The sequence below is a fragment of the Chionomys nivalis genome, chromosome 1, assembly GCF_950005125.1.
Source record: "Chionomys nivalis chromosome 1, mChiNiv1.1, whole genome shotgun sequence".
In the NCBI taxonomy this organism is placed as follows: Eukaryota; Metazoa; Chordata; class Mammalia; order Rodentia; family Cricetidae; genus Chionomys; species Chionomys nivalis.
In genome coordinates, this window is record NC_080086.1 from 24,783,740 (window position 1) to 24,799,894 (window position 16,155).

A 16,155-nucleotide genomic window follows, 5' to 3' on the forward strand; every position below is an offset into this window, starting at 1 on the left:
CTCAGGCTGGTCCCTTACTAAATGGCCTCCCAGAAAGCGGAGAGGTGCCAACTGGGATGTAGTGTCATTGAAGTCAGTCCTGTCTGATGCTGCTCAGGCTGGTAGCACTAACATGGCCTCTCTCTTGCTAGCTTTCTGTGTGATTCAACTGAAGCTGCAAAGCTCCCTGGGGAGGAACGGAGGGCTGGGGTATTGCATAATGTCACCAGGCAACCCAGGTTGCTCCTCTCCTATTATAAGCTTGTTTTTGCTGGTGCTGTTAGGCCAAGCTGGTCTCTAATCAGAGAACTCAAGACCACACAACCCCAAGTACAGCCTGCCTGATAGGTTCCTGGAGCTGCCCCAGGCAGCAGCGATGATGAGGTTCTGATTACTGCCTATGCCGGCTGGTTTTATGTCAACTTGACACAGGTAGAGTCATCAGAGAGGAGGGAACCTCAATTGAGAGAAAGGCCCCCTTAAGATCTGTCTGTATGGCATTTTCTTAATTAGTGATTAGTGGGGGTGGGGTGGGCATCCCATTGGGGGTGGTGCCATCCTTGGGTTGGAGGGTTATATATGAAATCAGGCTGAGCAATCCATTGGAAGCAAGTCAGTAAGCAGCACCCCTCCATGACCTTTGCATCAGCTCCCGCCCCCAGCTTCCTTCCCTGTGAGTTCCAGTCTTCGCTGCTTTCGATGATGAGTTGTTACAGGGAATTTTGAGGGAAATAAATCCTTTCTTCCCCAACTTTTGGTAATGGTGTTTCATCGCAGCAACAGAAACCCTAACTAAGACACTGATGTGTGCATGTGTGTGTGTGTGTGTGTGTGTATGTGTGTGTGTGTTCACAGGCCCTCATGACAAGGGGGACATGAGGAGTCAGAAAATAGCTTACACAGTTCTCTCTTTCTACCACGTCTACCCCATAGATTGAATTTAGGCAATCAGGTTTGGCATCAATTTTTTTCTCGCTGTGCCATCTTATTGCATAGGTACTTGCTTCTGTGTGTGTGTGTGTGCATGTGAACGCCACAGCATTGTGTGGAGGTCAGAGAGTAATTTTTAGGATTATCTTCTCTCCCTTGACCCTGTAGATCGTAGGGATCAAACTCAGGTCATCAGACTTTGCGGCAAGCCGCATTGTTAGCCCCAACTTACTTTTTGAGTCAGTTGTCTCTCATTGAACCTGGAGCTCACCTATTGGCTAGCCTGGGTGGTCAGCGAGCCCCATGGGTGGTTCTTGCTCTTTCCACCTTCCCAAGACTAGGATTATAGGTTCATGCCTCTACACCAGGCTTTTTACATTGGGACTGAAAATCAAACTCAGTTTCCTTTAGTTGTGTGGCAAAGACTTTATGCACTGAGCCATCTTCCCTACTCTCATGCACTTGTGACACAGACTCTGTTTCTGTGTTTGTGAGTGTCCCAGGCACTCTTAGAAACAATGGTGTATGCTAACCCACACTGTGTTCAGTGTGATGCTGTATTTCCATTTGGTGTGTGTGTGTGTGTGTGTACATGCACTTCAGAATGTATTTAAATAACTCTGAAGTACAAGACACAAACATTTTCTTTTCTTTTCTTTATTTATTTTGTTTGTTTGTTTAGTTGGTTGGTTGGTTTTCAAGACAGGTTTCTCTGTGTGGCCTTGGATGTTCTGGAACTAGCTCTGTAGACCAGACTGGCGCCAAATTTAGAGAGATCCACCTGCCTCTGCCTCCTACATTCTAGGACTAAAGGTGAACACCACAAGTGCCTGGCCAGGCATTTACTATTTTTAAAAAACTTAATTATTTATGTTATGTCCTCACTGCAGTTTCCTCTCCCTCCTCTCCTCCTACACCCTCCACCTCCGCTGTGCCCCTCCAACCCACTGGTCCTCTGTTTTTGCTTAGAAAGGAATGGGCCTCCCATGGATATCAACAAAGCATGCCATATCAAATTGCAGTAAGACTAAGCACCTCCCCTTGTATTAAGGCTGGACAAGGCAACCCGGTGTGAGGAATAGGGTCCCCAAAGCCAGCTAAACCATTAGGGACAGCCCCTGCTCCCACTGTTAGGAGTCCTACAGTAAGTAGATGAAGCCACACAACTGTCACATACACGCAGAGGGCCTTGGTTGGTCCCACACAGGCTCCCTGATTGTCAGTTCAGAGTCTGTGAGCTCCTTTGAACCCAGGTCAGTTGTTTCTGTGCGTTTTCTTGTGATGCCCTTGATCCCTCTGGCTCCTATAATCCTTCCTCCATCTCTTCAGTAGGATCCCCTGAACTCAGCCTAATGTTTGGCCATGGGCCTCCCTATCTTTATCCATCAGTTACTGGGTGAAGGCTCTCTGGTGACAATTGGGGTAGTCGCCAATCCATGAGTATAGCAGAATATTATTACTGCGTTGACAATTTCCCCCTTACAGTTGTGTTTGGTTCTATCCCAGGACCAGTCTCTGCATCCTAACACACTAGTCATTGTCAGGGGTGGGCTCACTCTTATAGCATGGGTCTCAGTCTGGACCAGTCATTGATCGGCCATTCCCACAACCTCTGTGCCACCATTATCCCAACACATCCCATAGGAAGGACAGACTGTAGGTCTGTCCTGGCTGATTGGTGTTCCAATCCCTCCACTAGAAGTCTTGCTTGGTCACAGGAAGTGGCCAATTCAGGCTACATAACCACTGTTGCTAGGAGTCTTAAGTGGGGCCATCCTTGTAGATTTCTGGCAGTTTCCCTTGTATCAGGTTTCTATCTTATTCCCTTTCCAGTCATCTCTTTCAGTATTCTCCTCCTCCATCCACTCCCAACTTGACCTCTCAAGTTCCCATCTCCATCCACCCCCAGTCCACCCATGAGATCTCTTCTATTTCCCCTTCCCAGGGAGGTCCAAGTGTCCCGCCACTTGGGCGCTCCTTGCTCCTTAACTTCTCTGGGTCTGTGAATTGCAGCATAGTGATTCTTTACTTTACAGCTAGTAGCCCCTTAGGAGTGAGTACCATGTTTGTCTTTCTGGGTCTGGGTTACCTCACTCAGGATGATGTTCTTCTAGTTCCATTCACTTGACTTCAAATTTCCTGATGTTATTGTTTATAACAGTTGAGCAATGCTGCATTGTGTATAGACATTGTAGTAGTTGGTTGTTTTTATTCTTTGCTCTTTTGGGAGGCCCACCACTCAGCTCCCAAACAAATCACACAGATTCTTATTCTTTCTTATAAATGCCCTGCCTTAGGTTGTCTTGTTTCTTGCCAGTTTTTCTTAACTTTAAATGATCCCATATACCTTTCTCCTCTGGTCTTTTACTTTTCTTTATTTCTGTATATCCTTTCTTTCCTTTGTATTCCATGTCTGTTGTGTGACTGGGTGACTGAACCCTGGAGTCCTCCTCTCCTCCTTTTCTCGTTCCTTGATCTTTCTTTCTTTCTTTCTTTCTTTCTTTCTTTCTTTCTTTCTTTCTTCCTTTCTTTCTTTCTTCCTTCCTTCCTTCGTTCTTTCTTTCATTTTACCTTCTATTTATTCTCTTTGCCTGCCAGTTCCATCTATCCTTTCTCCTGTCTTGCTATTGGTCGTTCAACTCTTTATTAGACCAATCAGGTGTTTTAGATAGGCAAAGTACCACACAGCTTCACACACAGAGTTGAACAAATGCAACATAAAATAATGCAACATATCTTTAACTACTATTCTACAACTGACAGTTACTTTTAAAAAATTATTTTATCATTTTAATTTGCTTACAGAAAAGTTTCAAATATTACAGAGAAGGCTGGAGCTTCCCCCATTGTTAGCTAATGTCATAGACAGTGGACAATTATGTTACATTTGTCAAATCCAAGCATTAGATATTGCAGTGTTGGTTTTAACTAAGCACATGCTGAAATCAGATCCCATAGCTCAGTGAGAGCCCTTTCTGGTTCCAAGGTCAAACTCAAACACTGGGATACAAATTCCATTTCATTATTACATCCCTGTTGCCTCCTGCAGCCTTTTCTGGTTTCCCATGACCTTGGCAATTTAAAGAAGCACTGTCAAGCTTTCGTAAAGTGTTCCTCTATTTGCTCCATCTGATGTTTGCTCACGATTAAGCTGAGGTTATAGGTTAACAGGAGCAAGACCGCAGAGGGCACATGGTGTGGCCCTTTCAGAGTGACACACACTGACAAAATAACAACATTGGTTACCAGAAGCCTGCCAACACTCTTGCTATAGACTTACTGTTTCCTATTTTCTGGAGCTTGTTCCCTGTAAATGCCACAGTCTAGCCTGTGCTCAGGTGGAGAGGAACTAAGTCCTGGCTTCTAGGGACGTGAGTGTCACCTACTTGAGAGTTTTCCTGTGAGGACTCTATATCTTTTCTTCAATTATTTACATCTCACTAGATGGGTGTTTCAATTTAAGGGCTATACTTGTGTAGATAATGGTTTATTTAGTATTTGTGCTCATGGTGTTCCAGTTTTGAGCCGTGGGGTTTCTTTCAGGTTGGTTTCCATGTCCTTTGAGCATGCTCTCTTCGTGATGCATTTTGGTGAACGCTTTCTCATTTCCTAACCATTCAAAGTGTCTTAGGTTGGTTTTGCAATTTTGTCTGTTTCTCTGGTAGTGTTGGGAAGTTAGTTTTAAAACAGATACTCGGCATTACTGAGGTACCACTGTTTCGTGGCTTTTCAGCAGACAGAGCTAAGAGGTGTGTGTGTGTGTGTGTGCAAGTATGTGTGTAAACTCATGTTTGTGATTGCTTCTGAGTCTACTCTATTCATCTGTGTAAATAAACATGAGTTTCAAAACGGAACAAGAATCTCTAGACTGCATCCATCTCTAGTATTATGTCAGGGGGTTTATTGGTGGCAGGTAGAGTGATGCCTCAGCAGTTAGAAGTGTTGATGCTCCTGTAGAGGACCTGAGTTTGATTCTTAGCACCCTTTGGGGGTGGGGGGCTGAAAGATGCTTGCAACTCCACCTCCAGGGGATGCAACTCCTTCTCTTAAGTACCCATATGCATGTGCATATGCTTGTGCACATTCACACATAAATCAAACTAAAAGCAAATAAATCATTTTACTTGGTTTATTCTGGTCTTCTTTCCTTACTTTTGAGAAGCTTGGCTCTCATTATCTATAGCATATTTGCTTACTTGCTCAAAGTTAAGGGATATGTAACACACATGTAAAGTAGTTTCAGAATGACTATGAAACAGGCCCCCAGACCTTAGCACAACTTACTCCATGATGAAAGTAGCATTTAGGCCTTGGAGTCCAGAACACAGGCAGAAACACTTGCCTAAAAGAAAACTAAGACCTATTCCATCAAAGTCTATGACTCTGGGAAAGTCCTAATCTTGGTTTTTGTTGTTGTTGTTTGTTTTGTTTTGTTTTTGGCTTCTGTAGCTCTACATCTGACTATCCTTTCTTGCTAACTGAGGTATGTCAAACCAGGATGTGATTTTTGTGCTTAAAAGATCATCCCGAAAAAGACTTGGAACTGTACTTGGGTCCACCCAATACTAAAGACTTACTATTGGCTTGAACCTGTATGTAAGTAGTCTTCTCTGCTGGATACTCTACAACGGATTATCTGTGAACCCAGTACCCTGAACTTTATACACTCCAGTTTTTCTAAATGGACCGTATATAAAAGCATACTAGTTGATATGGGAAAATCAAAACCAAGGTGTCAGCATTTGTCTTCTCTACAAACAGAAGCAACCCAAGCAGCAAATGAATAATGGAGCTTTGCTGTGATGGGCCAGGGCAGAGCATAGGAACTCACCGCTGGAGACATGGGGACCCTGTAGGGTGTTAGACCTCGGAAGGCAGCACAGAGAGAGGAATAAAGCACACTGGCAACTGCACCCCTAGGTCCACAGCTATGGGGCTCCCCATGGTGGGGAAAGGACACCATCATCGGAATGCTGACACGTGTAGGCCAAGACTGCTTGTTTGTTTTTGGTCTGAGAAATGAACAAGCAGTCTCCGCCTACAGGCATGCCTAGATATAAGACAGTCCCAGTGACCACAGACCTAGAGCCCAGGTGGGAGACCGAGCTGGAAGATGTAAGGAAGTAAGGAGCTTTGATTTAGAGAAGGAACTCACACTGTCCCTCCCTTACCCCTGGAGCACAGGCTGCTGCAGTAGGGGACCATCTTGATAAAGGCATTACTCTTAGAAGTCATTCCTGGACATTCTACTAAATTAGCATAAACACTTGTAGCTTTGTACTACAAACTATACTCAATGGTATTAACAGTAACACCAGCACTGAAGCTCATGCAGGCCTGTGGAGATTATTTGTGGAGAGCTGTCCCCAGGATAGGGAAGGCCAAGGTTCTTATACCCTGAGTCCTGAGGACTGATTCCCTCCCTGTGTTTCCCTTTCTGCTTGCTGCTGTTCATGTTCTATGCAGTACTGCTGCAACTGAGGGCGTACATTCCAAAAGGCCCTCACTGCCACCCTGGGTTGCATATTACTGTGGAGCAGTGGTTCTCAACCTGTGGGTCCTGACCCCCTTGGGGGGGTCACAAACCAGTTATCTTGCATATCAGATATATATATATTACAACTCATAGCAATAGTAAAATTGCAGTTATGAGGTAGCATCTAAATAATTTTATGGTTGGAAAAAAGGGGGAGGTCACCACAACATGAGGATTGTATCAAAGGCTTGCGGCATTAGGAAGGTTGAGAATCACTGCTGTAGAGCTTACAACTGTATGTTCCATGCTCTTTCCCTTACCAAGCTTCCATCAGTTATAGCCACAGAAGGTCTATGCTACAGCATCCAGCTGGCTCCAAGCCATCACAGTAACACACAATTTCAGAGAATGTCTTTACTGTGAGTGTGACTGTATAAAATCACATCTGCCAGGTGTGTAAGCATTGTTAGAGGAACATAAGAAATCTGAACAGGCAAGTTGTATGAGTCTTCAGAAGATCACACTATCTCCTTAGCAATGGATCCCAAAGGAAACAATTTCCACAGAGGATAGAAAGCTGTGGATTCCTTACTGGCTAATAAAGTTTGATCAAACAAGACCCCCTGAAACAATGGCCTGGATGGTCCAACATTTATGACAGCTTCAGACTGCTGGCTGAGATGGACCTACCACATAGGATACCCTATATAAAACCTGATTAACAGTACTCCCAATTAGCAGGAAGTAGTCTGGAGAACAATGCCCAAATTCCATAAATTAGTGTTTATAAGTGTCATGAGTCCCTGGAATGAGCCTAGTCTGATTGCATTGTTAAATGGACATAGTATCAATTTCTCCTCTAAATTCATTTATCTATACCTATATATTTGCACAGCTCCGGGACCTCATCAGGAAGCCTTCCTTCTGCAACAGTTGGTGGTAAATGCAGAAACTCACAGCTTGTCAAACTGTTTTTGTTTGAAGTGCTCAGCCACAAATGAGGCTTCACCCTGAGGCTCAGGGACCATCTTGGAAGAGGGTTTGACAGATCATCAGTGTTCAGACAAGAACCAGTGGTCAGGCAGGACTAGCGTGAAATAGCATCTTTGGAGACGAGAGGCTTACTTCACTCAGGAGCTCACGGCTGCTGTGATTATCTGAATGAGACCTGCAAGATCAAACTTGAACATTCTAGGATGGGTGGGGGAGCTCAAGAGATCCCACCCCTAGATGAGGAGCTATTGATGGCTTCCAGGGTAGGAAAAGTCAGCTTTCTTTAATGTTGTTGCCCTGATAAGTCAACTGTGTTCTAGGAGATGCCCCTGCCCCAACCAGGAGTATTTAGGCAGCACAAACTGGACTTGGTAGGTGGTAATTATTATTATTATTATTAATAACAAACAATAAACAAATAATAATAATAACAAAGAATAAACAAAGTTTGAAAGAGGTAGGGATGGGGAGGGGTGTAGGAGGAGTTTAAGGAGAGAATGGGGATAAATATCAAAATATATGTCTACACGTTTGAATTCTCACAGAATTAATAAATTATTATGGGATAATGATCTAAATAAACATTTTTCAAAGGGTCAGCCAGCATATGAATAATCCTTGACAGAACTAGTCATCAGGGAAATGTAAGTCAACAACACAATAAAACGCCAAACAAAGATGAAAGTGCTGGCGAGGGTGCAGGAAGTAGAGAATTTTGAACATTGTGGTGAGAAGGTAATTTAAAATAGCTGTATTAACAATATAATTCCTCCTCCTCAAAAAAAAATGAAAGCAGGACTCCTAAATTATGTATATATTCCACTGGGTCCATATATTTAAAGGAAGTAAGATCACTGTATCAAGCTATTATCTGAAAGTCCATGATTATTGCAACAACATCCGTATCAGTCAGATGTGCAACCAACCAAGATGTTCTGAATAGATGAATGGACTTGTAAAATGTGGCCTGGAAATGGTGGTGCATACTTGTCATCTCAGCAGGAAGGAAGCAGAAACAGGGATGGAGCAAGGATGGAAATAGGACAGGTCCACCCCTAGTGATGCATTTCCTCTTACAATACTGCACCTCTTTAGATAGCGCCACACTGAGGACCAACTGCTCAAACACAGGACCCCGTGGGGGCCGTTTCATTCAAACCACCACAGAGAGAGTAGTTTAGTGTAACACGGCATGATAGGACCAAAATCTACAACTCATTATACCTTTCAGAATATTAGAGAAGAGTTGGAAGGCTACACCATGTAAAAATATTCTTCGTTTGTTTGTTTTGTTTTTTGAGACAGGGTCTCTCTGTAGTTTTGGAGCTTGTTCTGGAATTAGCTCTTATAGACCAGGCTGCCCTTGAATTCACAGAGATCTGCCTGCCCCTGCCTCCTGAGTGCTGGGATTAAAGGCGTGTACTACCCCCACCAAGAATATTAGAAATATTCTTGATGAGAATGTTAATTACTCTGATTCGATTATTATACAGCATGGACAAATATCACCTTACACTCCTTCACCCTATACCTATATGCAAATATTATTTGGCAATTAGAAAATCAATAAAAGTGTAAGGCTTGCATTTTGAGAAAGTGATCATAATTAATCTGTACCTTGATTGACAAACAAAAACTTACCAGAATTTCAGGAGCCTGGCTTCTTCCCAGGCATATGTGGCCTCAGAGGGAAAAGGTTAATTTGACATCTAACATTATGTGTGAAGGATTTTGGTTCTTCCTGAACTTTGTAGCATGTATCATGTTGGATGCATGTGTCATGCTGGATGCTGCCTGGCTCTCATTTGACATTAAACTTGTGGGAGTCACTATTACAAGGGGGTGAATTCACTTATTTGCATAGGTCCCCACACTCTTCCCTTAACTTTGGATCTGGGGCTTCTTCCCTGAATACTCAGTACTTTTCTACACTCCTATTTTAATTTCCACATGATACTGTAAAGCATGATTAGACACTCATTAACCTCTTGCCTTTCCATTAGCCTCAAATTTCATGTTATAAACAACATTGGCCATGATACTTCAGAAACATTGGTAGAAGAATGGTGAGATAATGATAATATCTGAAAACAAGTCTTCCCTGGACTTCTGCATTCCATTCTGGCTCATGGTCCTTTCAGCACATCCACAGGGGCTCATGGACTTCTGGGAACTTTGGAAAATGACATAGAACATTTTGCACAGTGTGAGAGTGGCTACAAATGGTTTTCAAATATTTCAAATGCTATTTTAAAAAGAGAGAGGTTCTGCTAATGTATGCAATAGTCTGTTAAAATATGTAACAAAGACCAGATTCCAGGGGAAGGGACGCTCACTCAGTCTACGCCAGTGACTAAGTCTGGATCATTTCCATTAATTGGACCTCAGGCTCCAGGTTGCTCATGTAAGTCTGGTTGTGATGTGCTTCAATTCTGGCGAAAGATAACAAATATTCCTTCATGTCTTTGTGAGAGAAACATCGCCATGAGATGATCTATGCCATATAGCAGGTATGGGCTGTCAGAATCAGTACATAGGTACCCTGATTGCTCAGGCAGAGAGTATGCCTCTTCAAAACCTCAGTACAAGTTGGACAATGTTGGTGACAATGTCGCTTCTCTGATCTCACTCAAGATGGAGTGGTACTTTGTCCTGGAAGCAGATGACAGGCAGGTAGGGAGGAGACATGGAGCATTGATGGTCCCTAACAATTTTCTGGGCTTAAAGCTTCTCTCCGTGATGTGTGAAGCTAAGTTGTCTACCCAGCTGCGCTACCCCAAATTGCTAAAGATGTGGAACTAAAACCCAAAAGCTAATCCCTCGATGGATCAACCTTAAAATGCAACAGATTTTTCAGAAATGATAGGGAAATCTTTTCTGAAAGGGGAGATGCCTGGATCAGGTTCTTAAAGTAAGGAAACAAAGCATACCTCTAAGGCTTAGCTGCCCGGAGAGGGTGCATGCTGGGAAGAAAGCAAGGCTTTGTGGCATTTCCTGGATTCCTGACTCATGCTTGCCTCCTGATGTCAGGAGCATCCCTTTTTCCTCCAGCAGCTTGCTTCTGGCCCTAGGAAATCCAAGATAAATGAGACACTCTGTGAACGAAGCCCGAGACAGCTGGACATTGCTGGACACAGCTACAATGGCTGGTCAAATGGGGACATCTGGTTCACGTCCCCAGAGATTTAATAATGGCAGAAAGGCCAATAAAGATAATCCAATCAGCCACTGTAGGCCGAAGCTCCCAGGAGCACAAAGCTGGGCTGGGAAGATTGGGTTTCTTTTCCATGGGAGCCGAGGAAAGAGAGGAGCAGGTGAACCAGCTGTGGGCTTGAGCTTTCTTTTCATGCCTGTGATGTTGGTCTCTGTGACCATGAGGGACAATCTCTAAGGAAAGCTGGGGTTTGGTTGCCTGGGAGAGTGTGGGAGCCTTTTCACATTTATAGTTCACGGGCACAGTCATGGCTAAGAGAATTCTTAACCCTTCACATGAAGGGTACTTACATGACCTGAAAGGGCTCTTAGATAGGGATGGATTTGGGGCTGGGAAGGACTTGTGTGCCATTGTTGGTGCTTGTGTGAAAGAAGCACCCTCTCCCTACCTTTGCCGTCACAACTAAAGCACGAAGAGTATAGTTTGCATGTCTTAGGAGTGTTGGGGACGTGGTGTCATGTCATGGGCAAGCTTGGTAGGAAATGTGATGCTTACGTGATCCTGTGCGACACTTAGAACCAAAGGGTGTGCTCTCTGCAGCAGCAGATGACACAGGGAACAGAAACTCACTGAAGGTTCTGTATCTCCGTTTCAGGTCTCTGGTCTCTTAAAACTATTTAATCTTTCTTTTTTCTATAGCAAAGAAGATATAGGTAAACAGACATTCCAGATACCCATGCCAATCAGCTTTCCGTAACTATAAGAAGGTACATGTGATAATTAATCTGCAAAGATGAAGGATTATAGCTCACAGTTTTAGACGTTAACATTCAAGATCAGGTGTAGGGCCAGGAAGAAGCCTGGTCCTGTGATTGTATTTGAGGTAAAATCTCCAGTGATTTAACACGAGCTCCCGTCAGATAGTCCCTTTTAGAAGCTTCCACTTCTCAAGAGTGTAGTTCTGGGAACCAAGCCCCTAACACACAGGCCTGATTTTTTTCTCCTTACAGAGGGTCCAGTGAGCAGTATGCTTACTAGAAGGTGACAGGGATAAATGGGGTAAGATTTAGATCTGAAGCCAATGAGATCAAGGTTCAGACAAAGGACTCAAACCAGGCAACCTCAAAAACTTAGAACCAGGCCTGCCTTTTGTTCTCCAGAGGGACAAGTGATCTTCAGCTTCAATGAATTCTGCAGTTTCTTAGGCTGAGGAAAGAATAAGAGCGAAGCCAACAATTCACTTTTATTTGCCTAGATGCCATCCTCTCTCTGGATAACTTAACCACTGGCGTTCTCTGGCATTAAAGGAGTGACTCTCCATTAAAAGATTTAGCAGAGTCATGTAGGAACTTAAATAAAAGGTTTTTTGCTTGATGTGTATCATGTGTATTGTGTATGTTGTATGGGTATGTATGTGAGTTGTGGCTTATATTGCATTATACTGTAGGTGTGTTGCATTTGTGGTGTGGTACGTGTGTGTGAGTGGTGTGTGTGTTTGTGCGAGTGTGTGTGGTTATTTTTTGGCCCCAGTGCTCTGGTTTTCACAAGTGCCCATAGGGCATGGACTCAGAAAGAGGTCAGTGCAAATGGCCAAAAGGGTCCAGTCACAAGGGCCTCTTTGACTCACAGGAACGTGACATGAGAATGACCCTTTCATTTAGCTTGCTCTGTGAAGGGCATTTTTGTCAGCGGGACCATGAGTCAGAGGTTAGGGTCTTTCTTAAACTAAAAATAAAGCTGTAGGGACAGAGAGGGCAAGGGAAGGGCTGCGGTTTGACCTTTTCTGCTTGGGAACGTGTGTGGAGCCTGTGTGTGGCATATGGTTAAAATGGAGCGTGTAGGGAGAGGAACTCCGGGAGCTGCCTTTAGAAGCCGCATTCGCAGGTGCCCAGCAAGAGTTTAGCAAGGCCTTGAGGGGCGTAAGCTCTCCCTTCATCTTCACCAGCACAGCTATTGTTTCATGGCCAGAGGGACCTGAGAGACCCGCCTCCCGCCTCTTCACTGCAGCCCCTCCACAACTAGTGTTTGACTTTGGAGTCATAGAAGAAATTTATGCTCTGTAGTGTCCTGAACAGGGACATAGCACAGAGCAGGAGGTGACACTGTACGAAGACTGAGTCATCAGAGTGTGGTACACGTTTGCCCTGTGTCAAGGAACAAACCAGAGATACAAGGGGACCATGTGATTAGAGCAGTAATGGACCATGTATTTCAATCCCTTCTAGCAAACAGGTTCCAAATGGCACCTTGAAAAAAATTCCCGCCGGGCGGTGGTGGCGCACACCTTTAATCCCAGCACTTGGGAGGCAGAGGCAGGCGGATCTCTGTGAGTTCGAGACCAGCCTGGTCTACAAGAGCTAGTTATACAGGTAGATAAGCCCTAGGGCCAAGCAGCCTTGCGGGTAAACTCCACAGATTCTGGAGGTCATATGCTCTATCTCTGGTCCATCGGAAAGCAAGTATCTCTCTGTATTGCCTACCATATGCTCATCACAGAAACTCAGAAGTCTCTGGAAATCAGGCCACAGGGCCAGTAGAATGTAAGGGGGCAATGGAACCTGCCTCTACTCTCTTTTCTACTCATGTGACACCTGTTTCCCTACCCCCACCCCCCAGCTTGTCTTTACATTGTCTGCCCTTCTCTGCTCCCTGGAAAACCATGCCCTACTTGTTCTGCTTGCTCCACACCTCTGCACAAGGGACCCCTCCTTTCGTGCTCCATCCTATGGGACTCTCTCCTGTCCTTCAGCTCCTATACGAGTGTCCTCAGTTTTATTCCCTACTAGAGACTTGCTCTGTTGACCGTCATGATTTTGTGAGATCCCTTGTTACCTACCCAAGAGGGTTTCTGAGTCTCCCAGTCCAAATCTAAGACAAACAACTTGTTCTGTCTAAAGCACAGCTCTCTTGTCAGTAAGCTGAGATGAATCACAGCCTCATGGCATGGTTGGAAAGTGTAAATTAGTAAAAGTACATGATGGTCTTGACGTAGTGGCCAGGATACCAGAACTCTGCCTATTGTTTTGTCATTACTGGAGGCTAAAGATGGTATCATTTGTTTGTGTGCCTGTCCTCACCATACCAATAGCAGAGTGATTATAGTTGAAATATAGATACAACCACAATAGTACATGACCTTCGGGAGCAGCTTGATCCTGTCGCCAGCACAAAGTGGTAGAATGAGCTGGTTAACACGACATATTTGTGGTCTTGATCATCATTCCACAACCCCACCCAATAAGGATCAGGACCCCAGTGCTGACCTGCTTGGCAGAATATCTTGGGAAACAGCCTGTGAGTCAGAAAACAAGATCCCTGGGGACCCAGAGCCCATGTGCTCTGCAACCTTCCCGGGGCCTTGTCAAGCCTCACACTCCATAAATCTGAATTTGATGAGGATGGACAACAATTGCAGATGCTCCCCAAGTGGGACGATGCCAGGAGCCCTGCCCAGAGGGCCTGTCAGCACCTGTGATGAAGTAATCGGAGGTGGACAGCTGAATCTGTCTTGGCATAAATAGATGAGCCCAGTCAACACCCTCAGCAGCAGCCAGCACACAAGAGGAGTGACCCAAGAGGTCTCTAAGCCCTGGGGCCTCCATGCTCTGGGGGTAGTAGGAAGAAGCTAGCTCATCCAATGTTCTCCTATGATTGTGCGGATCTGCCCATGTTAGATAGCCAGAGTATAAGAAGGCTCAGGCCCAAGACTGAAGTCTCTCAGCTCTCTCTATACTCAGGGGTCAGAAGAGATCTGAGGAGTCACAATCAAGAGTAAAACTGCCTGGAAGCCCTCGGGGGTGAGAGAGCACCCACAGTTGTGCTGTGACCATTCGACCTCAGACTTAAAGAGATACTGCATTTAATTAATTCTTTGAGCACTTTATACACAGGTACCACACATGTCGATTGCATTCATTTCTCTTTCCTCCCTGGGATGCTCTCTGAGGCACCCCATTCTTTGACCCCTCATAACTTCTTGGCCGTGTGTGTGTGTGTGTGTGTGTGTGTATGTATGTGTGAACCATGGCATCTCATTCATGCTGCCCCTAAACTCATGGGGGAAATATGTTCAACCTACAAGAAACCACACCATCTTCATAGAAAACTGAGTCTCCCTCTTGGGGAAGCCATCAGCTGCCAATAGCTCCTCATCTGGGAGTGGGGGTCACAAGCCCCTCCCCTTTCCACGCTGGAACCTTGAGGAGGGTTTGATTCTGTGCGGGCAGCTCCAGCAGCTGGGAGTTCATGGGTGGAGTGGTCTTGCATTGTCCAAAAACCACTGCTTAACTCCAGTCCCCTGTAACCTCTGGCTTTTAAAATCTTTTTATCCCTTCTGCAATAATCCCAGAGCCTTGCCAGGAGGAGTATCACAAAGATAAATGTTTTTTCTTGTTGTTGTTTAAATAAAAACACAGAATCCCCAAAGCTTCCAGTGGAACCACAAAACATGTTTGTTGAATGAATCTTAGCTGTGAGAATGTTCTGACTGAGTTGGAACGTCTCCAGGAGATCACATAAGGTATGTAACACCCACATCAGTTCCAAGGTTCCAGATTTTGTTCTGAGAGTGAGGACAAGTCAATGCCATACCATACAGAAGAGTGGGGGGAGAGAGGGATGAGGAAAGGAGGGTGAGGAAGTAGACTTCTTTCCCTCAAGGCTTTGGAAGGTGCTCTGTGCTGAGCACAGACAGACAGACAGGCCCTCTGACAAAGAGAGTGCTGTGGTTTAATATGTCCGGTAATCTTATGAAGCCTCAATTTCCCCTTCTGTGAATCAGAACAAGAGTCTCTTATTGGGATGCATAGATTAGATAGGAGAAAGCATTTCACCAAGTACAGGGACAATGTGAGCCATTATCTCTCCACGTGAAGGACAGCAAATGTCAAGATCCCCTGAAACCGAGGCTAAATGGATCCATCACTCCCAGAATCATCCGGAGGGATGTCGTGCTTTCTGAAAATGCTGTTGGGCTAGGCGGTTCCTGCATGTTGGGTGGTATCTGGCCTGCCTACAGTGGTCCATTATACTGCTGGGTGTTGCCTGCACTTCTAGATGGTGTCTGGCCTCCTACAGTGGTCCACAATACTGGTGGAGTCCACTCTGCAGATCCTTGACTGCACCTCGCAGCGCTGATCCCCACAAGGGGGAGATAGTGGAGCATACCAGCCTAGAAGAGCAAATAAAGGAAGCATACTCCACCCTAATGCTTTTTCTTAGGTGTTTACTGAATCACTTTGGAAGGTCTCCATGGGGGAAAACCTGTCTTGACCCCTCTTCTTTATTCACCCTATTCCTTCTCCCCCTCCCATTTGCCCCCATGGCCCTTTTTTCTTCTTCCCTTCCTAACTTGACCATTTCTATCAATGGTGCCCCCCCCCACCCGGGTCTTCATGCTGTCACTGCAATTTTCTGTGGTTGGATGGGTGAATTTTCTTTTCCCGTCTAGTGGGAAACAATATTATTTCCATGCTAGGCGCTGACTGGCCCACAGAGACTTTCGCACTAAGAACAGTGTGAAGAAAGGAGACAGCTGGCTGGAAAGAGAGAAGGGATTTGGGGAATTGAAATGCCTTATGATATTGGACTTCAACGTGGAAAATTCACTGCTCTGCATTGCTGA